This window comes from Gopherus flavomarginatus, chromosome 5 (genome assembly GCF_025201925.1).
Source record: "Gopherus flavomarginatus isolate rGopFla2 chromosome 5, rGopFla2.mat.asm, whole genome shotgun sequence".
Lineage (NCBI taxonomy): Eukaryota > Metazoa > Chordata > Testudines > Testudinidae > Gopherus > Gopherus flavomarginatus.
The window spans coordinates 154,682,948-154,707,031 of NC_066621.1; the positions used below are offsets into that span (position 1 = coordinate 154,682,948).

Below are 24,084 nucleotides of genomic sequence, written 5' to 3' on the forward strand. Positions count from 1 at the left end.
AGCTATTGTCTGTGACAGAGGAAGCCTTGAATCTTCAGAATCATGTTAAAATGTAGTTATTTTCTGGAAATTGACTCTAAAATAGCATCATAGGGTTCAGTGTTTAGCAATTCCTAATGACTTATGCTGCACATGCTTTCCATTTCCAGGTGGAAAGATGGTTATTCTAACGGCCAGCACTGCAAACTGAGCCTGGGATGTGATAATCAAAATGGCTTTTACCGGCTTGTGACTCATCACTTGTAAAAATAAATTTAAAAAAAATCGGTAACTGTAACTTAGTTAGTAATTCAGTTGTCGATGTGTGAGCCAGCCTAGGATCCAGCTCACTCTTCCAGAGCTGAGCTGGCACTGCTGGGCTCATGGGAGAGAAAAGCAAGAAGGGATTGTTCTCGTCACCAAAGAAATCAGGCAGGATTCTGGACAGACACTGGGAGCAGAGCTGTTGGATGTGAAGGTGTCCTTTTACACTGACTTTTTTCTGACCATATAACTAAACTTTAACGCTGCTCCATACACCCACCAGTAGGGATGGCGCAAAGCCCAGATTTGGAAATCAGGAGCCTAAAGACTTTGGGGATCTGAGCCCTTTGTCTTTTGAATCTAAGACTGGGACTAATAGTGACCTGAGCAATTTGTTCTTTTCCTGCCTCCAGGGGCTCTGCATGCGCCGCTCTGTTACTTCCAGGCCGCAGCTGCCCAGGGAAAATGACCTGCTGCTGACAAGAGCTATTAGCAAACAGTCCCCAGTGACTGCCCCTTAGCGGACAATGAGAGCAGTGGGGGAACACCAGTTTGTCCAGCACCGCTCCAGGATGTGTGAATGGGGCCAGTGCTGACCTGCAGCAGGACTGAAAGTGGAGCTGTGACTCTGGGAGCTGTGGGTGCCCGTCACCTCGGAGACATTGAACGGGAAATGGGAGCACCCAGAAGGAGAGGTCAAGCTTGGAAATGTGGCTGCAAGCCCCTTGGGGCAAGGCCATCGCTGTCTGGTCTGGCCAGTGCATTGTACCTGCTGTGAAGCACCTGTAGCGAGGGGGCGTGGCCTCCCGCAGAGACTGACATGGGGGAGAAGGAGGGTCACGCACATTCCTACACAGCACTTACCAAAACTAATGGCCCCTCTGAAGCAACAAGGTTTCCACTAGCCGGAAATGGCTCAGGATCCAAGCAGAGTCGTTGACACTGTCCTTAAACAGGAATCCATCGATTCACCCATCCGCAATTGGACAGCCAAAGCTGCGGGACGAGATTAGGACCTAATCCTGCCGGGTGCTGAGCATCTCAACTTCCACAGGCTGCAGGCACCTCTCAGCGCCAGACCCTCAGCTGGCACCTTGGCTTGGCTGGAGCAGTCAGGGAGTCGCTGTGTCTTGTCCCCTTTGTAAAAGATGCTATAGACACACAGCTCCCTATCCTGAAAGGTGTGTAGACCCCTAACTTCCATTGAATTCAGCAGAAGGTAGGAGCCCCCAGACCTTTGGGAACTGGGCAGCAGGGTCTTGTCATAAGGCAGCTGTATTTTCTCCTTGCTCACTCTGTTAGCTTGCGTTGGAGCTAATTAGTTCCGGCTCATTGGAGGGAGGAATAACCCTTGGGCAAAGAGACTTAGGAGGGGGTGTGAGCTGGGGGGACTGGGCAGTGGTATTACAGGGCATTCTTGGCTTCCAATAAGGCCAGACCCGTGAGGAGTTTTTGTTTGGAGCTGGGGGCTTCAGTGGCTACTGGGAGGGAAGGGGGCTTGTCACAACGCTGAGGCTACGTCTGCACTTGGAAAAAAGGAGCATCTTGAAAAATGGGGTCTTTAGCATGGTTTAAAACCCAGGTGAAGACAGGGCAAATGGTAACGTGTGTTGACTGGGCAAGGTGAACCCCTCACCTTCCCTGGTAGCTTCATCTCCACCAGCCAATATGTGTTTAACCTACAACTTGCCCTGTCTGCACTCGGAGCTTAAACCATCTCAGTTACAGGCTGTCATAAACAGATAGCTAAGGGTTAATGTCTCTTTCACCTGAAGCACCTGACCAGAGGACCAATCAGGAAACCGGATTTTTTCAACTTTGGGTGGAGGGATTTGAGTGTCTTTGTCTTTGTTTTCTGGCTGCCTGCTTGCTCTGAGCTTTGGAGAAGTAGTTCTACTTTCTAGTCTTCTGTTTCCAAGTGTAAGGACAAAGAGATCAGATAGTAAGTTCTATGGTTTCTTTTCTTTGGTATTTGCATGAATATAAGTGCTGGAGTGCTTTGATTTGTATTCTTTTTGAATAAGGCTGTTTATTCAATATTCTTTTAAGCAATTGACCCTGTGTTGTATTATCTAATACAGAGAGAACATTTGGATGTATTTTTCTTTCTTTTTATATAAAGCTTTCTTTTAAGACCTGTTGGAGTTTTTCTTTACTTCAGGGAAATTGAGTCTGTACTCACCAGGGAATTGGTGGGAGGAAGAAATCAAGGGGAGATTTGTGTGTTGGATCGCTAGCCTGATTTTGCATTCCCTCTGGGGAAATAGGAAAGTACTTTTGTTTCCAGGATTGGGAACAGAGAGGGAGATTCCCTCTGTGTAGTTTCACAGAGCTTGTGTCTGTGTATCTCTCCAGGAGCACCTGGAGGGGGGAAGGGAAAAAGGATTATTTCCCTTGGTTGTGAGACTCAAGGGATTTGGGTCTTGGGGTCCCCAGGGAAGGTTTTTCAGAGGGACCAGAGTGCCCCAAAACACTCTAATTTTTTGGGTGGTGGCAGCAGGTACCAGGTCCAAGCTGGTAACTAAGCTTGGAGGTTTTCATGCTAACCCCCATATTTTGGACGCTAAGGTCCAAATCTGAGACTAAGGTTATTACATGAGTGGCAGCTGGTGGGAGACAGAATCCAGAAGCCAGTAGAAATATTATATTTTTCTTTTCTCTGCTAAGGGCTTTTTAGCAGAGAGAAGCAGTTGGTTTTAAAAGGGAACCAGAGAGAATTTTTTTTTCTGCTCTCTCTCGCAGTTTGTGGCTTGCATGTTAAGGGTCTTTTGTCATGCAATAGCCCTCCCATTAGGAGTCAAGTACCAGCACTTATAGGCATGCAAATAAAGTGGTTTTTCTGGTTTCCCTTCATTAAACATTAGCTAGAGAGAGAAAAGGAAAATTAGCTAAAGGCACTGTTGCTAGGCAGACTTCAGGAGGCAACAGAGAACCTGCAGTGCAGAAGATAAACACCGGAGGGCACCCCAACACAAGAAAACAGGAATCATGACTTCTAAGGCAAAAATTGACGCCGAAGAGCAAATCAACGATTACCCCAGGGGGCACACAGACCATAAACCCTACAACCGAGGACAGCCAAAGACCCCACATACCACCCAAGTAAAGTCACAGATACCCTACCCTTCAACCTCACCAGTCTCCAGTAACTCACCTCGGCCCAGTGACCCATCAGATGGAAGATGCTTTAAGTGTAATGAACTGGGACATATCAAGGCCAAGTGTCCCAAGAACACCATGCGAGTGCAATTCATTACACCACCATCACACCAAAGATCCCCAGGCCCGGATGCCTCTCAAATACCCTTGGAGCGAAGGGAAAATTTGAGAGTGGGCGGAAAGAAGGTTACTGCGTGGAGAGACACGGGGGCACAAGTGTCAGCTATCCACCAATCCTTCGTTGACCCCAAATTCATCAACCCAAAGGCCAAAGTTACAATTTACCCCTTCATGTCACAAGCTGTAGACTTGCCTACAGCTCAACTGCCTGTCCAGTACAAAGGCTGGTCAGGAATGTGGACTTTTGCAGTCTATGACAATTATCCTATCCCCATGCTACTGGGGGAAGACTTGGCCAACCAGGTGAGGCGGGCCAAGAGAGTGGGAATGGTTACACGTAGCCAAACCAGGCAAGCTTCCAGACCCATTCCTGTTCCTGAACCGTCCACAGAGGCCCCGTCTGTGTTACCAGAGACCCAGACAGAGGTAGTGGACCCGGATTCCATGCCTACCACTGAAACAGCCACAGCATCTCCAGTCCCAGGCCCGGAACTGGAACAGCAACCAGCACCAGCAAGTGCAACTACATCTTCAAACTCAACGCCAGAGGGCGCCAGCGAGCCAAAACTGGCAGAAGCAACAGACAGCCATACCCAAAAGGCTCAGCCGGAGCCTGAAATACCCTCAGGTGCACCAGCGGAGAGCGGTTCACCAGCAACGGAAACAACCCCATCACCTACATCGCTTCCAGAGGGACCAAGCCCAAGTCCACAGTCTGAGGAAGAACTGGTGACCCCAGCCTCAAGGGAACAGTTCCAGGCTGAGCAGGAAGCGGATGACAGCCTTCAGAAAGCTTGGGCGGCGGCACGGAGCACCCCACCGCCTCTCAGCTCTTCTAATCGATCCCGGTTTGTTATAGACCAAGGACTTTTATACAAGGAAATTCTTTCTGGTGGACACCGGGAAGAATGGCAGCCGCAAAAACAGTTGGTGGTTCCAACTAAGTACCGGGGGAAGCTCTTAAGCTTAGCCCATGATCATCCCAGTGGCCATGCTGGGGTGAACAGAACCAAGGACCGGTTGGGGAAGTCCTTCCACTGGGAGGGGATGGGCAAGGACGTTGCCAAGTATGTCCGGTCTTGTGAGGTATGCCAAAGAGTGGGTAAGCCTCAAGACCAGGTCAAGGCCCCTCTCCAGCCACTCCCCATAATTGAGGTCCCATTTCAGCGAGTAGCTGTGGATATTCTGGGCCCTTTCCCAAAAAAGACGCCCAGAGGAAAGCAGTACGTACTGACTTTAGTGGACTTTGCTACCCGATGGCCGGAAGCAGTAGCTCTAGGCAACACCAGGGCTAACACTGTGTGCCTGGCCCTAACAGACATCTTTGCCAGGGTAGGTTGGCCCTCTGACATCCTTACAGATTCAGGGTCTAATTTCCTGGCAGGGACCATGGAAAAACTGTGGGAAACTCATGGGGTGAATCACTTGGTTGCCACCCCGTACCACCATCAAACCAATGGCCTGGTTGAAAGGTTCAATGGAACTTTGGGGGCCATGATACGAAAATTCATCAACGAATTCTCCAATAATTGGGACCTAGTGTTGCAGCAGTTGCTGTTTGCCTACAGGGCTGTACCACATCCCAGTTTAGGGTTTTCACCATTTGAACTTGTGTATGGTCACGAGGTTAAGGGGCCATTACAGTTGGTAAAGCAGCAATGGGAGGGGTTTACGCCTTCTCCAGGAACTAACATTCTGGACTTTGTAAGCAACCTACAAAGCACCCTCCGACACTCTTTAGCCCTTGCTAGAGAGAATCTAAAGGATGCTCAGGAAGAGCAAAAGGCCTGGTATGACAGACATGCCAATGATCGGTCCTTCAAGGTAGGAGACCAGGTTATGGTCTTGAAGGCGCAACAGGCCCATAAGATGGAAGCATCATGGGAAGGGCCCTTCACGGTCCAAGAGCGCCTGGGAGCTGTAAACTACCTCATAGCATTTCCCAATTCCTCACTAAAGCCTAAAGTGTACCATGTTAATTCTCTCAAGCCTTTCTATTCCAGAGACTTACAGGTTTGTCAGTTTACAGTCCAGGGAGAGGATGCTGAGTGGCCTGACGGTGTCTACTACGACGGGAAAAAAGACGGTGGCGTGGAAGAGGTGAACCTCTCAACCACTCTGGAACGTCTGCAGCGGCAGCAAATCAAGGAGCTGTGCACTAGCTTCGCCCCATTGTTCTCAGCCACCCCAGGACGGACTGAACGGGCATACCACTCCATTGATACAGGTAATGCTCACCCAATCAGAACCCCACCCTACCGAGTGTCTCCTCATGCCCAAGCTGCTATAGAACGGGAGATCCAAAACATGCTACACATGGGTATAATCCGCTCATCTACCAGTGCATGGGCATCTCCAGTGGTTCTGGTACCCAAACCAGATGGGGAAATACGCTTTTGCGTGGACTACCGTAAGCTAAATGCTGTAACTCGTCCGGACAACTATCCAATGCCACGTACCGATGAGCTATTGGAAAAGTTGGGACGTGCCCAGTTCATCTCTACAATAGACTTAACCAAGGGGTACTGGCAAGTACCGCTAGATGAACCTGCCAAGGAGAGGTCAGCATTCGTCACCCATGCGGGGGTGTATGAATTCAATGTCCTTCCTTTCGGCCTTCGAAATGCACCCGCCACCTTCCAGAGGCTGGTAGATGGTCTACTAGCTGGACTGGGAGAATTTGCAGTTGCCTACCTCGATTATGTGGCCATTTTTTCAGACTCCTGGCCCGAACACCTACTACACCTGGAAAAGGTCTTTGAGCGCATCAGGCAGGCCGGACTAACTGTTAAGGCCAAAAAGTGTCAAATAGGCCAAAACAGAGTGACTTACCTGGGGCACCAGGTGGGTCGAGGAACCATAAACCCCCTACAGGCCAAGGTGGATGCTATCCAAAAGTGGCCTGTCCCAAAGTCAAAGAAGCAGGTCCAATCCTTCTTAGGCTTGGCCGGATACTACAGGCGATTTGTACCACACTACAGCCAAATCGCTGCCCCATTGACCGACCTGACCAAAAAGACCCAGCCAAATGCAGTTAAGTGGACTGATGAGTGTCAAAAGGCCTTTACCCAACTTAAGGCAACGCTCATGTCTCACCCTGTGCTCAGGGCCCCGGACTTTGACAAGCCATTCCTAGTAACAACAGATGCATCTGAGCGTGGTATAGGAGCAGTGCTCATGCAGGAAGCAACAGATCACAACTTCCATCCTGTCGTGTTTCTCAGCAAGAAACTGTCTGAGAGGGAAAGTCACTGGTCAGTCAGTGAAAAGGAATGCTATGCCATTGTGTACGCCCTGGAAAAGCTACGCCCATATGTTTGGGAACGGCGGTTCCAACTACAAACTGACCATGCTGCACTAAAGTGGCTTCATACTGCCAAGGGGAACAACAAGAAACTTCTTCGTTGAAGTTTAGCTCTCCAAGATTTTGATTTTGAAATTCAACACATCACAGGAGCTTCTAACAAAGTAGCTGATGCACTCTCCCGTGAAAGTTTCCCAGAATTCAGTAGTTAAAAAGTGTTCTTAAAATGTAGAAGTCTGTTAGTTATATACTTAGGAGTATATGTAAAGGTGTATGTGTTGTATTAATCTGTTTATTTTCAAGTTCTAGAAGGAAATCGCCGCCAGTGAGCTTCCCCACTGTCTGCAATTTGGGGGGCGTGTCATAAACAGATAGCTAAGGGTTAATGTCTCTTTCACCTGAAGCACCTGACCAGAGGACCAATCAGGAAACCGGATTTTTTCAACTTTGGGTGGAGGGATTTGAGTGTCTTTGTCTTTGTTTTCTGGCTGCCTGCTTGCTCTGAGCTTTGGAGAAGTAGTTCTACTTTCTAGTCTTCTGTTTCCAAGTGTAAGGACAAAGAGATCAGATAGTAAGTTCTATGGTTTCTTTTCTTTGGTATTTGCATGAATATAAGTGCTGGAGTGCTTTGATTTGTATTCTTTTTGAATAAGGCTGTTTATTCAATATTCTTTTAAGCAATTGACCCTGTGTTGTATTATCTAATACAGAGAGAACATTTGGATGTATTTTTCTTTCTTTTTATATAAAGCTTTCTTTTAAGACCTGTTGGAGTTTTTCTTTACTTCAGGGAAATTGAGTCTGTACTCACCAGGGAATTGGTGGGAGGAAGAAATCAAGGGGAGATTTGTGTGTTGGATCGCTAGCCTGATTTTGCATTCCCTCTGGGGAAATAGGAAAGTACTTTTGTTTCCAGGATTGGGAACAGAGAGGGAGATTCCCTCTGTATAGTTTCACAGAGCTTGTGTCTGTGTATCTCTCCAGGAGCACCTGGAGGGGGGAAGGGAAAAAGGATTATTTCCCTTGGTTGTGAGACTCAAGGGATTTGGGTCTTGGGGTCCCCAGGGAAGGTTTTTCAGAGGGACCAGAGTGCCCCAAAACACTCTAATTTTTTGGGTGGTGGCAGCAGGTACCAGGTCCAAGCTGGTAACTAAGCTTGGAGGTTTTCATGCTAACCCCCATATTTTGGACGCTAAGGTCCAAATCTGGGACTAAGGTTATTACACAGGCATCTAAAGACACCTTTTTTCATTTGTGTAGAGGCGGCCTCAGAGGGAGCTAGCAGCCTGGACAAATCCCCCTCTGCCAGAGGGAGCTTTCTCTGCTCTGCCTGGGAAGTGCCCCAACAGGGATCCAGCAATTTTCACTCCCCCTGCCTCAGCTGCAGGGGATTGTGAAGCCACACAACAAGGATCAACGAGGCAGGGCCGGCTCTAGGATTTTTGCTGTCCCAAGCAAATAAAATGTTGGCTGCCACCCACCCCAGCTCTGGGCTCTCCCCCACCACCTGCACCCCCTGCTGCCCCAGCTTTGGGTTCTCCCCCCCCACCTGCACCCCCTACCGCCCCAGCCTTGGGCTCTCTTTCCCCCCCAACCCACTCCCCCTGCCTCCCAACCCTGGGCTTCCCCCCACCAGTGCTGACTCCGCCCGCTCCCCCCTTGCCTCCAGCCGGTCCGGCACTGGCAGGGTTGGGGTAAGCAGTGGGGCTTCTGAGCCGCACCTCAGCTCAAGGTCCCTCCAGCCAGGGCTTCTACCTCCAGGACAAGCTGGGACCCGGGAGGGCAGAGCCAGGGGACTGCCCCAGCAGGGGGCTGAGGAGCCAGGGCATGGTAGAGCCCCAGAGGGAGCGGAGCCCCAGAGAGCAGGACATGGGCCCCTCACTGCAGCACCCCACCCTCTATGGCCCTGCTGTTGCTGCTTTTGGCTGCCCTGCCACAGTCCCTGCGTGTCTCGGGCTGCTTCACCCAGCCCCAGCTGCAGCACTGGGGGGCGGCCGCCTTTTGGCACCTGCAGGTGGCTGTGTGTGCCCTGTGGGGAGGCCCCCAGCCCAGTGTCCCCTACTCGGAACCCGCCTGGCCCAGCCACAAGGTGCGGGCACTGCTCCCCCACGGCACGAACCGCAGCAGCCCCAGGGCTCCCCCCTATGCACGATGTGCTGCTGCTGCTGCTGCCAGGGCTGGCTCTAGGCTTTTGCCACCCAAAGCAAAAAAAATAAGATGGCCGGAATGCTGCCCCTGAAAATGTGCCACCCCAAGCATCTGCTTGGTTTGCTGGTGCCTAGAGCCAGCCCTGCAACTAGGGCATTGCCCTGGGACTGATACAAAGATGGGGCCCTCAAGCTGCCATGGGAGATGTGTGAGGAACCTGTGCCACATACACAGTCACCCCAGCAAGGAGCAAGCCTGGGACATTCAGCAGCAAAACCACCTGAGCTAAAGGAGTAACTTTGTTCACTGGGAACAAGTAGCAGGCCCTTACGCTTGCTGGGGCAGCCACTAGAGGGAGCCATGCACACACCCCTTAAGCCACGGTGTGGCTGGTGCACTCCAAACTGCACTGGAGTCAATGAGGCATGCGGTGTGTCTTGCAGCGGGATCAGGCCCTAATTTGCTGCAACTTCCTAGCACCAGAAATGAAAAGACCCTTTAAAAATGGAAGCTAATCCTGATGCCATGCTGGGGGCTCAGGAGACCAGTTAGAGGGGACGCTGGCTGCCTGCGTTACGAGGCGGGGGTATGTGCGTGTTGCTGGCTGGGCACATGGTTTGAAAAATAAGTGCATGGATCTAAACCGGAAGGCCATCCATACATTGGGTCCAGCCTGCAGTGGGAATGCCACATTTCTGGGTGAGGTGGGGCTGGGATGTATGGGGGTTTCAGACAAGGCATCCACAGATCCCAGAGCCAAACCTGACAGCTGCTCTTTCTAAATCAGGGAGCCTGTAACAGGGCTGGATGCACTAGCTGACCCGTGCATGGAGGAGTGCAACAGACTGCAGTTGCTACAGCAGAAGCATGCAAGGGACTGTCCCTGTGTGTGTGTACACTGCAGTGAGGCTTGGAGCGAACTCCTGACCTGTTGCTGTCAATGGGAGCAGCAGCATGCAGCAGTGCTGTATCCGTGTCAATCTGGAGATATTAGAGAGACAAGATGGGCCAGGTGATATCGTTTATTGGACCCAATTAATCTGTTCCATTGAGTATTGAGCTGCGGCACTCGGAGGACCTTTCCCAGACCTTCCCCACCAGGTCTGTGGAGCTCTCTCACCCACATAAGTTGGGCCAATAACAATACTACCTCACTGTGATGGGGTGCCTGCCCCACACTGAGCTCTAGAGGGTTAATAGAACCCTGGGAAGGCTGCACAGGAAGCAGCCAATCAGAGAAGAGATGAAGGGAGCAGCCAATCAGGGCCAAGCAGACCCATTTTAAAAGGGAGCTGCAGGGCAGAGGAGGGCAGTTCTCTGCTGAGTGACCAGGGAGGAAGGATTGTGTCTCTGGAGGGCTGACAGAACTGCCAGCACCCAGGACAGAGCAGTGCTGCTAGCAGGGATGGGGGGAGTGAGAGACAGCTCCTGGCTGGCTGCTGGGGTTTGCAGGCTGAGGCCCTGAGGCAAGGGCAAAGAGGATGCTGAGGCCATGGGGAAGTAGCCAGACAATTTGCAGCAGCAGCTATGAAGGGAAGTGGCTGAACAGTGGACTGCCGATCCCCTGGAAGTGGGGAGCACAGAGTGTGGCATGGCTGGAGGGCTGTCTCACTGAAGAGGACACCGTGGTCTTTGGATTAGACATGGGTCCTGGAGCAGGAGTGATGGTGGCGAGACACCACCTGAAGAGGGTGCAGAGCTAATTCCCAAGACAGCCAGCAGGAGGCACCAAAGTTACATTCACCCACCTTGTCTCTCCAGGACAGTAGCATCCCAGCCCAGCTGCACAGGAGCCCTCACCCTGCCTCTGGGCAGGAGAAGAAGGAAGCCTTCCACTCCCTCTGCACCTGCTCAGTCCCCTGGCCCAATGCCCTTTCATGTAGTCCCTAAAGCAGCTGTGATTAGTGACATCTGCAAAGGCACCTGGCCCTTTCATCCCAGGGGGAGACTGGGAGACCCTGATCTTCCTGCCTGCAAGGGGAGGAAGTGACTGAAAAGGATTGTCTCCTTGTATCAGCCTTTTAAGCTGTATCTAAATGATGGGGGGTGGCATGGGGGAGATAATGGCTCCTGCACACAGGAATTACAATAGGGCGAAACATACACAGAGCTGGGCGTGCTGCTGTCCCAGCTGTTTCCTCAGGCTTAGGTTTGCCCTCCCTGTGTCAGGCTTAAAGAAGCTCCCCTCCTGTTCAGCTGTATTTATTTTCTGCTGCCTACCTGGGGGCACCCCTAACCTCCTCAGAGCTCCTCGCCCCCAGCAGCTCTCACTAATGTGCCCCCCAGGGCTCTGCGGCTGTCGGGTGCTGCTGCTCAGAGCCTTCCGGGGCTTGCAGGTAGGCAAAGCAAGTAAACAGCCTAGAGACCCAGACTGCAACTGGGAAGGGAAGTCTGGCCCGGGGGAGTGGAGAGCATGGCTTGGAGGGCTGATTCTTGCAGGAGCTGGCTCCCCTCGAGTGCTCGTTCCAGCTGGATGATGGGTTTCCTTCTCAGCCCACGGATGTGCCATACTGGAGCCGCTCCATGGGACCCTGTGCAGCTCCTGCCCTCCCAGCGGCACTTGTGTTTAGCGTAGGAGACAGGCCCTGCTGTTCCGGGCCCAGCCCTACCTCTGGGCCAGAGCAGGCCTGCTGGAGAAAACCCTGGGGGAGCAGGGCAAAGAGCCTAGGCACTGCTCCAAGGCCCCTTTGCACTATCCTGGCTTAGCGCCCTCCTTACTCACTGGGTGGGAATCAGGACTTCCATGAGCAGGACCAGCTCTAGGCACCAACAAAGCAAGCAGGTGCTTGGGGTGGCACCATTCCAGGGGCGGCATTCTGGACTTTTTTTTTTCTTGGGCAGTTGCGCTCTCAGAGGTTGGGGCGGCAAAAAACCTAGAGCCGGCCCTGTCCATGAGAGCAGAAGGAAGCGTCCCCAAAGCTTCCCCCCCACCCCCATGCTCATGCTTTGCTCCTTCCACTCGTGTTATTGAAAGGGGGCCCCTCGTGTTTGTGTAGAACCTCGACTCTCACCAACGGTTCAGACTGATCCAGGCGGCCTGGCACTTGGCTCAGGGGGCTGGGATACCCTGGGCATGGGAGTTATATCTGGGCACAGGCAGACAGACAGTAGCCTGGCTGTTTGATCAGCAGCCAGCAAACCAATTGCAGCTGAACAGTGTGGGCAGATTCCACATGCAGAGCTGCAGTGATCTTTGGGTCAAACCATTGTTCAGGCCACCAGCTGTGCTGTCTTGGGGACTCCCAAGATCCATAAGGGCCTCACCACTCACGCTCTCTCTCTCTCTGTGGTGAATGGAGCTGTGGTTAGTTTGGTGCATCGACACTATGTACAGCACTGTGCATATAGCTGGTGCCGTCTCCTGCAGAAATAGCAATAAACCTGCTATCCCTCAAGCTTCATTTATTCTGTACCCCAGCAGATTTCTTTTCCAGTCAGTTGGCCAGTTATCATTGCTTTTAAGCGCCTGTCATAAAGTCAGTCCTGACAGATATGAGGGCATGGTGGAGGGCAGATATATCATCCCTAGAATGGTGAAGGCCCTGTTCCCTAGTACCTCAGGTTAACTAGAACCCCCTGAGGCCAGTTAAGAGCTGCCAGTGATCTTTAAAAACCCCTCTTCTGGTGAGCGTAAGGTGGGGAGAGGTGCGAGACAGGTAGTGGCCAGCCCAGCCCAGCCGCACCGAAGCTATGAACTGCCAAGCCTAGAAGTGCAGAGGCTCAGCCCTGGCACAAATTAAGCACTGCCCCTCCCTCTAGGGAAAGAAACTAAGGTAACTTCTCCTTGGGGAAGGACTGGCAACTAGGAGCCAGCATAGCAGGCTTATGCCCCGGAGAGGGGCCAGGGAAATGTTCCTGTTTGCACTGAGAGTCGTTTTTTTGCTTAAGGGAACTTCTTGGGCCTACCTGGAGGCGCACCACGCAAATAAGGAACAATAAAACTGGAGTGAAGAGAAAAACCCTCCTGCGTCAGACTGATTTACTCCAGGCTCCCTATCTTGAGAAATCCTGAGGCAAAGGAAGTATCTTGCCACGCTTCATGGATGCCATTTTCTGCGGTGGAGATCTGAGATGTCCTGTAGGCCTTGTTTCTTGAAGGGCGTCCAGTCTTTGGTTAACAGCGCAGCAAATCCACGGCCTTGGTTTGTGGCTCTGCGAAGTGCCAAGGCGTGAGGCTAAACCTCCGAGCCGTGTGCTCCAAGAGCACTGGCCCCTAGAAGCTCGTTGGTGGAGCAGTTCTGAGTCCAGCCAGCAGAGGCCCAGATCAGGACAATAACTGAGCTGCTTTGTTCAGTGATGCTGGTGAGTTTCTGGGATGTTTCTTGGATTAGTGAACCACCTGCATTGCTGCAGTCACAGAGCGAAGGGAGGGAGCAGGGAGGAAGCTCTTGGCACTAGAAGAGGTTAGGACAACACAAAGCACCAGATGGCTTCAACTTCGACATAATACTTGGTGGAAAAGTGTTTGAACTGGGGATGAAAGAGCAACTGTGGAAAAACACCAAGTGTCAGAGCGGAAAAAAGCTTCAGAGGAAAAATGGCAAATGTTTACATAAAGAAATCCCCACTCCCCACCCCACCCCAAAGCTGTCTCTGCTCACATCTGTCCGGCGCAGCTCCTCGCAAAGTCACCTGCCCTGGCTGTCTTCTGTGGAAGGATATTGTTCACTTCATATTAACTGGTGAACTCAAAATCAAGTGAAAGCAAGTTCAGATCCCTGCTGGGGCTGGAAATACACCCAAGTGCAATGGCATTTAGGGCAGCAGGATTCAGGGAATAGAAAATGAAGAGCAAGTCTAGCTGCTTGCAACAATCTAAATATTTCATGAAGGACGTTAGCTCTCGTTTGACATCCCTTTGCAGTCAGTGGGGCTGCCCAGTGTGTTAGAACTGGCCCTTCCATCTCCCTGATAAGCTTTCCCTGTTTGCTTGTTTTTATCTTTAAATCATTCCATGGCCATAAGCACTGCTTTGCAGAAAGGCCCCGGTCCTGCAAGGAGCTCTGTGCAGACAGGCCCTATCCCCGGATAGACTTCATTGTAGGACTGGGAGTCAGGACACAAATATTGATTTAGGCCTTGCCTGTATTCAAAGCTGCACCAGTTTAACTAAAAGTGTGAAATATTCTACAGCAACTTGGACTATAGACGGGAAAGCCTAGTACTGCACACACTGACATGCATGAGACCCTCTGGGCAGGTAAGTCGTCCTGCTGAGATCACCTGCATAGAGTTACACGTTGGCAGGACAGGTCCCTTAACTAGTATACAGCTGGAAGATGTGTTCCACAGACTAATGTGCATCGTTGAAACGGATATCCAGCTCCATAGCCTCAGACACTTCCACTCTCCAATGCCATCCCAGCACAGCCAGCCTAGGATCTCTCTATTAACCACTTCACTGACTCTTGGGCCAGTGGCCAGTGCTGGCGACCTGCCACACGGGGCCCACTACAGCCAAACAGCCCATCACTTGTCTGGATGTTCTCTTGAAACCTGTTTCCTGCAACACACACTCGGTAGCAGATTTGTTTATGTGGCACTTGTCAGTTCCAGCTCTCTGCAGCTCACATGTGTCTTCACCTCATGGAGCAGCCCCAGTCACAGCTGGGCAGCCAAGGCTCAGCGGGGCTTGAGTCTTGCACCCCGTGGAGTCATTTATGCCTGTGTAAATTCTGTGCGTCCTGTGCACGAGGGGATAAATGACTCCAATGAGGTGCAAGGCAGGGGAGAAGCAGACTCAGAGAGGGTAAGTGGCTGAGCCAGAACAGAACTCCAGTCTCCTGACTCCCAGTTCACTGCCTTGTTGTTTGTTCTGCCACCACCCACAATGTGCTGGATAAGACTCCGAAAAGGACTGGGTGTTTATCTAGACATCAAGATCATCCAGATTGTTATTACCAACAGCAGGTTTTGTGGAGGGGCTATTGCACCTCATGCTTCAGAGTTTAAGCTGATCTCCATCTATTAGAGACCAGGACGAGACCGAATGTAGGGGGAAGATTACCCCACATCTGCAGCTATCCTGTTTTTAAACCTTCTTCTGAAGCACCTGGTTCTGGTGGCTGTTGGAAACTGGACTTTGAGGCTGATCTAGGGTGACCAGATGTCCCGATTTTATAGGGGCAGTCCTGATTTTTGGGTCTTTTTCTTATATAGGCTATTTCCTCCCCCATCCCGATTTTTCACACTTGCTGTCTGGTCACCCTAGGCAGATCCAGTCTGGTGATGCCTATGTTCCTGCATGAGGCACTTCCCAAATATAAAGACAATATGGGTCCATATCCTCAAAGGGATTTAGGCACCAGACTCCCTGAAAGCAATGGGAGTTAGGCTCCTGAGTATCTTTGAAGAGCTGGGCAATGGTCCCTGCCCTGAGGAGCTTAGGCCATGTCTACACTGAGGAAAGTTGAGATGAACCAACTCAGGGTGTGAAGTAAATGCTCATAATTCAAAGCGTGTTAGACCCCTTGTGGATGATCTCACTCAGGAGTCAGCAAAGTGGCCTTGATGAAGAGTGAGTGCTAGTGGATTAAGGCCTGGTCTACACTTAAAATGTAGCTCGACATAGCGATGTCACTCCAGGGTGAAAAATCCACACACCCAGTGCCACAGCTATCCCGACGAACATTCAGTGATGCTGGCAGACAACGAAATTTGGGCCTGAAATTCTATTTGATTCAGGTTCTGACACTCAGCCTCTGGCACAATGGGCTCCATCCAGTTCATATTCGACCTCACCTTCCACCCCGCTGACTCTTCAGAGCTCTGCTGGCATCCTGGGGTGTCCAGCCATGCAGGTTGCTCCCTATTTGCATGCCAGTTTCATGCTGCCAGAGTAGTTGTCCAGCACCTAGCTCAACTGTGATACACGGAGGGCAGTGCAACTGGAAGTCATCTGAAATCCAGATGTGGGGGTGGATGATTGTCTGTCAGCTGTGGAAGAAGTCAGAGCCAGATTAAGGCACAGGCACTATTGCCCCATATCTATGGCCTCGGCTCCTGGTGTCATATAATTACATCAAAATATAATCTGTTGCTGCGGGGAAAAAAAGTACGTTGCTAATCCTTGTGGTCTTAAAGAAAAGCTTGAAAACACAAACCAAGTGTAATCAATGCAATGGTGTCTGAGTTTGCAGAGAGCCTGAAACAATGGCTCTGAGATATGTGAACTGTCCCATACATTTCAGTGGAGTGGTACCCCCAAGACACACTTGTCTAGGCCTCCCAGCAGGGGGCTGTGCATGTGGATGAAGGAGAAGAGGGCAGTGGACCCAACCCACCATCCAAGCAATACATCGCTGTGCTGAAGTATGTACTGGGGGCCCCCACTTCTCTGGGAGGGTAGGCAAAGAAGGCACATTCAGTGCTTCCCCCAAGGGGAACAGGAACCCCTTGCTGCTGCCTCTGCTTCTCTGGAAGGGGATGGGGACTCCCTGCAACCACTTCTCCAGGTGTGGGGAGTGGGGAAAGAGCCACAGGGTGAGGAAAGTGGCCCTATAGCGTGGTATACCTTGGGTCCTGGATTCGTTTAATCTGGCTCTGGGAGAAGCTGAAAGGAGCTATAGCTCAAAGGCTTGGGGTTCTTCTCTGTCTGACAGCACCGTTTCCGAGATCAGGGAGGTACAGTAAAAAAGAAGTGATGGGACATGAAGACTTAGAAAGATGTAAATATTCACTGGAAGAGCCACTCTGTTGTAAACCTTGGGCCAACTCCTGCAGCCAGCTGACAAGGCCAGCATCCAGGAGAATTCCTGCAGGAGGGGGCCTTTCAACCCAGCGACTCAAGAGGAGGATAGTTATAGGAGCTCTCCTGCTCCTTGGCACCTCTGTACCTGGCTGATATGGGGCCCAATGAACCAGTGCAAAGGGAGTGTCACACGATGCCCAGTCAGAAGGGTAACACTTCACACGTCCTTTGCACAAGACATAGAGCAACCATGATTTAGGTCTGTGGCATTTGTGTGGAGGCTCCTGGGGTAGGCTGATCCTTCTCCAGAATGGATGGCCTCAGAACAGAAGGCCTGCCAAGGAGCTAGGATCCGATCTGTTGAGTCTACCAGAGGATGACTAGAATGGATGTAAACAGCTACGGAGCCCCCATGCCGGTGGCTGACCTCTGGGCATGTGCATAGTACTTATGACCATAGCTGGGAACACAGCAAAGTCACGAGCATGCAAGCTTCTCTATGTGGATGGACCATATCGGGGCAGGTGCAGGGGCCCCCGAGCCTGGAGAAATGTGTAGGAATGGGGCCCGTGGGGCAGCTGCCTATTCACATAGCCTGGGGAAGTTGTTGCAAACTCTTCTCAGCTAGAAACCACTTGTATATTTTACAAAAGCCTTCCAACCAGGACCTCCTCCGGACCTGGAAGCTGTTCTCTGCCACCAGGTCCGTGGCGGCCACCGAGGGGGCAGATCTCCTCGCGGAGCCCTTGCTACACAATCCCCAGCTTCGTGTGCAGGTGGCAGAGTCCCCCGCGGTGCGCCAGAGGTTGGTCCTGGCAGACGCTACCAGGGTCGGAGACCTCCTGGACTACGACCGGGAAGGCTGGCTGGATCCCCTGATGCTCGCTCAACGCATGGCACTCTCCAGACCTTGTACTCCCCAGCGCGTACTCCAGGAGGTGGAGGCCGCTTTGCCGCCCGCTGCTCGGGCCTACCTCGACCGGGTCCTGTGAGAGGGCACGCCTCGCCCACCCCTCACCCCAAGCCCTCCAGACCTTTTCATCGGGCCCCACCCCCGTAGACCCAACCGGCACCCCCCGCCTCTTCTCCGCAGGCCGGCTGCACGATCTGCAGCCGGTCCGTTTTCAAACCGCGCCAAGGAAACAACTCTACACACTTGTGCTCCACACCCTTCACTTCCTCACTCTCGTGTCCCGCCCCGATACAAAGTGGCGGGACCTCCTGCCACCTCTGGAGGGTGAGGAGCCCCGGTGGGCCAGCCTATACTCTACCCTGGTCCCGAGGCCCACCGGGGATATCAGTTGGCGGCTCCTTCATGGGGCCGTAAGCATGGGCATGTACTTGGCGCGGTTTACCCGTCTCGGACACCTGCCCTTTCTGCAGTGTGAGGGAGACCCTGGCGCACGTTTACTTAGAGTGCGCCAGGTTGCAGCCCCTACACCGGCTCCTCATTAACATCCTATTACGTTTCTGGCTGCACTTTTCCCCTCACCTCCTTCTCTACGCACTCCCTATCCGTGGCCCCACAAAGTCCCAGGACCTCCTGGTCAACCTCCTCCTCACCCTGGCTAAAAAGGCCATCTACACGACCAGGGAGAGGAGGTTGGCCGATGGAGACTCCGGTGACTGTGGGGCTTGTTTCCGCTCCATGGTCCGTTCACGAATCCGGGCGGAGTTCCTTTGGGCGGCGTCCGCTGGCTCCCTTTACGCCTTCGAGGAGCAGTGGGCGCTGTCCGGGGTTCTCTGCTCGGTGTCCCCGTCAGGTTCCCTTCTTATGACCCTTTGACCGCACTCCTGTCCCTGTTCTTTTATTAGTTGTCCCCCGTAATCAATGGGTTCTGTGGTCCTGTGGGTCCTCCCCTTAGGCTGGGGGAGGATCCTTTAGCAGTGGAAACCCAATAGATACAAAAGCCTTCCAGATCTTGCAGATCTGGGTAGATCATGAATGTTTTCAATGGGAACAAGCCCAAGAAGTGAAGAAAAAATGCAGGATTATAAAATAAATCACTTGACAGCATCCTGTATTCTCTGTTTAACGGAGACTACATTTGGACCCAAATCTGAATTTGGTAAACAAAAGCTATTGTAAACTCTGGAGCCAATAGGAAAGTTTCCACAATGTAAATTCATCCAATGAAAAGAGTTTTTAAACAAATAAACCATTCCCTTACCATGTTTGAAATCCAGCACTCACTGAAAGTAAAACTGACAATGAACAAAAGTGAAACCGGCTTCAAAGATCTGTCATGATCTAAGCTGAGTGAACTGCAACAAGCAAATAAAGACCATAAACAGAGCCAATTAAACTGGGCACTGGGCCCTGGAAGGTGGGCTGTGCGGGCAGGCTCTGTGAAGGCACGGGGGTTCACCTGCATGGAACGTTTACCGGACTGTGGCCTTGTATTGTAAAAATCCTTTCACTTGTGTTAAGATGTTACTAGTAAGAGAGGAAAAGGCCAAGTTTCGAGCCCAGATACATTTAAGGATCTGAGACAAAGAGATTTGCTTCACTACATAGTTAGGTCAACATAAGCCACCTTCTGTCAACCTAGTTGTACATGTGTCTACACTTCAATTTGTCTCCCAACAATGTAAGTGACCTGTTACCGCAGGGGTGGGTAAACTATGGCCCGTGGGCTAGATCTGGCCTGTCAGGGCTTTGGATCCGTCCGCGGGATTGCCAACCCCATGGTGCAGTGGGGCTAAGGCAGACTCCCTGCCTGCCCTGGCCCTGTGCCGCTCCCGGACGCGGCCAGCACCATGTCCCTGCGGCCCCTGGGAGGAGTGAGAGGGGGCAGAGGGCTCTGCGCGCTGCCCTCGCCTGCAGGCACCTCCCTCCGCAGCTCCCATTGGCTGGGAACAGGGAACTGCGGCCAATGGGAGCTTAGGGGGAGGTACCCACAGAAGAGGGCAGCGCGCAGAGCCGCCTGCCCCAGCCCACTCCCAGGGGCAGCAGGAACATGGTGCCGGCCGCTTCCGGGAGCCTGCCTTAGCCCCGCTGCCACCCCAGAGCCGCTCAAGGTAAGCGGCACCAGGCCGGAGCCCACACCCTGCAGCCCTCCTGCACTTCAAACCCCTGCCCTGAGCCCCCTCCCGCACTCTGCACCCTCTCTTGCACCCCAGCCCCCTGCCCTGAGTCCCTTCCTGCACACTGCACCCCGTCCCACACTCCGCACTCCTCCCGCACCGCAACCCTCTGCCCCAGCCCTACATTCATGGCCCTGCTTGCAATTTCCCCACCCAGATGTGGCCCTCGAGCCAAAAAGTTTGCCCACCCCTGTGTTACAGCGATGCAAACTCCTCAAGTGGCATTGAGCCATGGTCAATGTACTGAGGTCGACACAGTGCATACTTATGTGGACCATAACAGTCCTCCAGCAACTGTCCCACAATGCCTGACACTGACCATTCCGGTCACAATTATGAACTCCACTACCCAGGGGTCACAGAGATGGGAAGCCTCCCCGCCTCCTTAAAGTCCTGTGAATTTTTTAAATGCTTTTTCCTGATTGTCCAGCTTGGTGGTGAGCACTTAGCAGCTCTCCATTGTTGTGTACAGCTGCCAAGCTGACCATAACTACATAAGAACGGCCATACTGGGGCAGATTAAAGATCCATCTAGCCCAGTATCCTGTCTTCCGACAGCGTCATGCCAGCTACACACTGCATACGTATTCCAAATGAGAGCAGACGGGAGATATTGGATCTCCTGAGCCAATGGGGAGAAGCAGCAGTGCGGCACAGCTACAGAACAGCCACAGAAATGTGGACATCTACAAGCAGATTGCACAGGGCATGCAGGAGAGAGGGTACAACTGGGATCAGGAGCAGTGCCACATGAAAGCACAGGACCTGTGGCAGGCCTATCAGAAGGCCGGGGAGGTCAACAGTCAATTTGATGTTGAGCCTCAGACCCGCTGCTCTTACAAAAGCTGCACACGATACTTGGCGGCAGGGATGAGCTCCCCAAATCCTAATAACCAGTTCCCCACCGAATCCTCGGCGGCATTTTGGCGGGGGGGGGAGGGTCTTCACTCACTCTGGGTTTTCGGTGGCATTTTGGCGGCGGGTCCTTCACCTGGGGCGAGTGAAGACCCACCCCCCCCGCTGCCGAAGTGCCACCAAAGACCTGGTAGGGAACCACACAGTGAGTACAAGCCCCACAGGCCTGTCTGCCCCCACCCAACCATCTGCCCCCAACCGCCCCCCTCAGAACCCACAACCCATCAATCCGTCCACTCCTTGCCCCTGACTACCCCCTCCTGAGACCCCCCACCCTAACTGCCCTCTGGGATCCCACTCCCTACCAAACTCACCCCACTCTCTGTCCCAACTGCCCCGACCCCATCCACCACCACCCCAAAAGACCCCTGGAACTCCCACACCTACCCACCCCCCTGTTCCCCATCCCCTGACCACCACCCCCAGAACCTCTGCCCCCTCCAACCGCTCCCTGCCCCTTATCCAACCCCATCCCAGCCCCCTTACCATGCTGCGGTGGGGAGGAAGCAGGAGTGGGGCTGCGGGAGTCTCCCCAGCGGAGAGCTCAGGTGGGCTGGACAGGACAGTCCCGCAGGCCGGATGTGGCCCACGGACCGGAGTTTGCCCACCCGCTGGCCCCTTTAATAACCGGTTCTACACCGGCTTCTAAATTTAACAACCGGTTCTTGTGAACCAGCTCCAGCTCACCACTGCTTGGCCGTGGCCTCACCACCATCCCAGGCCCCACCCTGGATACCTGAGAGACAGACCATGCTGTGAGCATGAGGGGCTGAGAGCCATTGAACCAAACTGGAAACCCTATCAAACTGGAAACCCTGCAGCACCCCCAGCACCCCGGGGAGGAGGCCGGCGTACACGCCCGCGTAAGCGGCGCTATTCTGACCAGAGGGCTTCGCCCCTCGACTTAGCCGCTGCCTCTCGGGGAGGCGGAGAACCGGAGCGTCCTCACGAAGGTCCCAGCGGCGCTGCGGCCGCGGCGTAGCGTGGCCCTGCGGCTGTCAGCGCCTCGGGCCATACAGGCTGATAGTGACCGGCAGCAATAAATAGGGGGCCGCAGGCAGGCAGGGCTCGGCCCGGCTCTCAGCGCCCAGGTGGGTTTCGGGGGTGAAGCGGACCCCGCTTTCCCGCGGGCTCCTCCCCTGCCGGGGCCGGGACGCGTCTGCCTCGCGGGGCGGGCTCCGGCAGCTCCTCCCCGGCGGGCGGTGCCCGGCCCGTCCCCGCCCCGCTCGGCCTGGCGCCGGCTGCCTCCCGCCTGCAGCGATCGGGCAACGGCCCCGGCACGGCGCGGGCATCCGGAGCGAGCCGCCGGGCCGGGCATGGGAGCGGGGGCGGCGGCCGGGCGCGCAGGGCTCTGAAGCGGGTACGGGGCGCCGGGCCGGCCGGCTGCGGAGGGAGGCGGCGTCGGGGGAGCGGGCTCGGAGGGTGCATGGGGGAGGGGTGCACTGGGGTGCATTGAGGGGAGGGAGTGGGGTGAGGCGCACGGGGTGGGGGTGCATTGGGGAGAGGGAGCTGGCTGGGTGGGGGTGCATGGGGAGGGGTGGGGGTGCATTGGGGAGAGGGAGCTGGCTGGGTGGGGGTGCATGGGGAGGGGTGGGGGTGCATTGGGGAGAGGGATCTGGCTGGGTAGGGGTGAATGGGAGAGGGATGGAGTGTATTGAGGAGAGGGAGCTGGCTGGGTGGGGGTGCATGGGGAGGGGAGGGATGGGGGTGCATTGAGGGGAGGGAGTGGGGTGAGGCGCACGGGGTGGGGGTGCATTGGGGAGAGGGAGCTGGCTGGGTGGGGGTGCATGGGAAGGGGAGGGGTGGGGGTGCATTGGGGAGAGGGAGCTGGCTGGGTGGGGGTGCATGGGGAGGGGTGGGGGTGCATTGAGGAGAGGGAGCTGGCTGGGTGGGGGTGCATTGGGGAGAGGGAGCTGGCTGGGTGGGGGTGCATGGGGAGGGGTGGGGGTGCATTGGGGAGAGGGAGCTGGCTGGGTGGGGGTGCATGGGAAGGGGAGGGGTGGGGGTGCATTGGGGAGAAGGAGCTGGCTGGGTGGGGTGCATGGGAAGGGGAGGGGTCGGGGTGCATTGAGGGGGAGGGAGCTGGCTGGGTAGGGGTGAATGGGGGAGGGATGGGGTGCATTGAGGAGAGGGAGCTGGCTGGGTGGGGGTGCATGGGGAGGGGTGGGGGTGCATTGAGGGGAGGGAGTGGGGTGAGGCGCACGGGGTGGGGGTGCATTAGGGAGAGGGAGCTGGCTGGGTGGGGGTGCATTGAGGGGTGGGGTGCATTGGGGAGAGGGAGCTGGCTGGGTGGGGGTGCATGGGGAGGGGTGGGGGTGCATTGAGGGGGAGGGATCTGGCTGGGTAGGGGTGAATGGGGGAGGGATGGAGTGCATTGAGGAGAGGGAGCTGGCTGGGTGGGGGTGCATGGGGAGGGGTGGGGGTGCATTGAGGGGAGGGAGTGGGGTGAGGCGCACGGGGTGGGGGTGCATTGGGGAGAGGGAGCTGGCTGGGTGGGGGTGCATGGGGAGGGGTGGGGGTGCATTGGGGAGAGGGAGCTGGCTGGGTGGGGGTGCATGGGAAGGGGAGGGGTGGGGGTGCATTGAGGGGGAGGGAGCTGGCTGGGTAGGGGTGAATGAGGGAGGGATGGGGTGCATTGAGGAGAGGGAGCTGGCTGGGTGGGGGTGCATGGGGAGGGGAGAGGTGCATTGAGGGAAAGGGAGGTGGATGGGGTGCACTGGGATGCATTGAGGGGGAGGGAGCTGCCTGGGTGGGGGGTGCATGGGTGAGGGTTGGGGTACACTGAAGAGGAGAGATGGGGTGCATTGTGGGAAAGGGAGCTGGGTGAGGGTGCACAGGGGAGGGGTGAGGTGCACTGGGATGCATTGAGGGGGAGGGAGCTGGCGGGTGGGGTACACAGGGTGAATCTAGGAATGGGAGCAGTGGGGTGGATTGAGAGTGAGAGGGAGCTTGTGCGAGGGTGCGGTGAGGGATGCATTGAAGATGGGAAAGGGGCACTGAGGAGGGGGCAGCAGAGGAAGGGAGCGGGAGCTGGTAGGGAGTCTTGAGAGGGGAGCGAGGAGAAGGGAACATTGATGAAGGAAGCAGAGGAAGGGAGTGGGGGAGAAGTGAGCAGAGGGAAGGGAAGGGGCAGAGGAGGTGTGGGGAGGGGTGCACTGATGAGGGAAGCAGAGGAAGGGGGTGGGGGAGAAGTGAGCAGAGGGAGGGGAAGGGGCAGGGGAGCTGGTGGGGAGGGGTGCATTGATGAGGGAAGCAGAGGAAGGGGGCAGGGGAGAAGTGAGCAGAGGGAGTGGAAGGGGCAGAGGAGGTAGTGGGGAGGGGTGCATTGATGAGGGAAGCAGAGGAAGGGGGTGGGGGAGAAGTGAGCAGAGGGAGGTGCAGGGGCAGGGGAGCTGGTGGGGAGGGGTGCATTGATGAG

The 24,084-nt window shown here is 54.4% G+C and overlaps 2 protein-coding genes across 8 annotated transcripts in view; one reads left to right on the forward strand and one right to left on the reverse strand.

Annotated features, from left to right (window-relative positions):
* FRMD6 (FERM domain containing 6) overlaps positions 1 to 24,084 on the reverse strand; it is a 727,784-nt gene that overhangs the window by 700,904 nt on the left and 2,796 nt on the right. The gene's annotated exons all lie outside the window — the stretch shown is intronic.
* Positions 21,973 to 24,084, forward strand: part of NIN (ninein) — a 114,770-nt gene continuing 112,658 nt past the window's right edge. For 2 of the 7 annotated variants that reach the window (XM_050954585.1, XM_050954588.1), the window contains exon 1: positions 21,974 to 22,026. The gene's annotated coding sequence lies outside the window, so the exon portion shown is untranslated. Of the gene's footprint in view, positions 22,027 to 24,084 lie in introns of all 7 variants that reach the window. The other 5 variants (XM_050954586.1, XM_050954587.1, XM_050954589.1 and 2 more) reach the window with 4 other exon arrangements.